We start from the raw sequence: 1,664 nt of genomic DNA on the forward strand, positions 1-1,664 counted from the left end.
TATGCTCTAACTACGAAAATATTTGATTTACAAATAAGGAATCCTACTTCGCGGAATTTCATTTATCACGGTAGGGTCTAGAACCGATTAACCACGATAAACGAGGGTTCACTGTATATATTTCATGAGTCTCCAACCTTCCCTGTGTGACTCTCACTACATTGTAATCTTCTGCTCAGCATATGGGTGCTTAGACTTGTTCTCCTCGTGCCGATGCCAATGCCCAGAACTACAGGGGTGTCAAATGGCAATGAAGGTGGGGACGCCACAGTCGGGAACAAAAGGAAGTTCATATTGGATGACTATGTTGAACATCGGGAGACTTGGCGGCTCTGCCAGGTTGGACTTTGAACTACAAGGTGAGCGGTTCTAACAGTCTCCTCTTGTAAAGATTTACAGCCCCAGTAGTCCTCCAGAGGGCTGTGTCAGCATCCACTCGATGGCAGTGGGAGTGTTTAAAATAAATCAAGAGATGCAGACAAGAACCTTACTAAGGTGCTTCAATGGAAGTACCTTCGACTCCTACATCCAAATAGGGATCCCCGATTTACTCATTCAGTTGCAATTGAAGCGGTGTTCAATTGAGATTTTGGCTGTAATTTTGGATGAGTGTGTACTCAGTATTCTGATGAAAGAGTTCTCATTACTTTTCTGGTATGTACAAGGCCATGTGCGTGCTGATACTAAGTAAGCCGGCACCGGCGTCCACGTTCAGGAGAAAGTACATATTGTGAACTGCTGGCTTGGGGAAAGTAATTTCCTTTATCAGTTCGTTTCCATCAATTTTATCAATTCACTTAAGCTGCCTAATCCGAATGGTAGTGCCACACATCAAAGTGAGTGATTTCAAGCCTCTTCTAGTTCTCCATATTCTTGCACAGAAACCCCTGCCTGTAGAGTTAACTCCATTTCAAGAGCTCTCCGTTTGGGATTACAGAGTCTACGGTGTCACTGAGCTGTATGGAAAGGGAGAAACCGCACGTTCATCCCTTCAAGCTGTCTGGAGATATTATGGGATGCGAGGCCTCACCCGGGCTGTGGAACAACATGTTGCACAGGGTTTGCTAACGGGAAAACCAGTGCAGCTTTTCTGTGTGCGGCTAGAGTTGGTGAATATCCCCAAAACACACAGAAAGGGAAAAAGGTAAAAAATATCTTATTCTACTTCTTGACAGATTGGTACCCAAAGCAGGTTTTGCAGATATACTAATTTTCACAAATCCATCTTTGGAAATTTTGTATTTATAGAACTCATTGCTGCTTCCTTTTAATGTAATGAGATTTCATAATGAAGTCCAAATACAATCTGTTAGAGGAAGGGGGCATGTAGCACTGCTTCTAATAAGCCTGACTGAAATCAATAATATCGTTAGTTTCCCTGAGACCAGCCTCATTGGCTCACAAACCCTGTTCTGCCTGGAGCACAATCTTAGTGGCTTATGTTTTATATTGGGCAGATTTCTTCCATAGAGGGGGAAAGTTACAAACTTAAAGGAATTAAGAAATGTGATTAAATGTGTCTTTAGGCTCCAAACGACCACAGAATTGTTTGCTTCCTTCTTTTCATCGGTTATTGGTGTCTGTAGAAATCGCTTGATGACATCTTCGCTCTTACTCGTTTCTTTGTGCCGGGTTTCTATTGTCTCCACCGGGTCTCCTCTTGG

Source organism: Echinops telfairi, unplaced genomic scaffold (assembly GCF_000313985.2).
Source record: "Echinops telfairi isolate 266 unplaced genomic scaffold, ASM31398v2 ScPeMD7_443;HRSCAF=831, whole genome shotgun sequence".
NCBI lineage: Eukaryota > Metazoa > Chordata > Mammalia > Afrosoricida > Tenrecidae > Echinops > Echinops telfairi.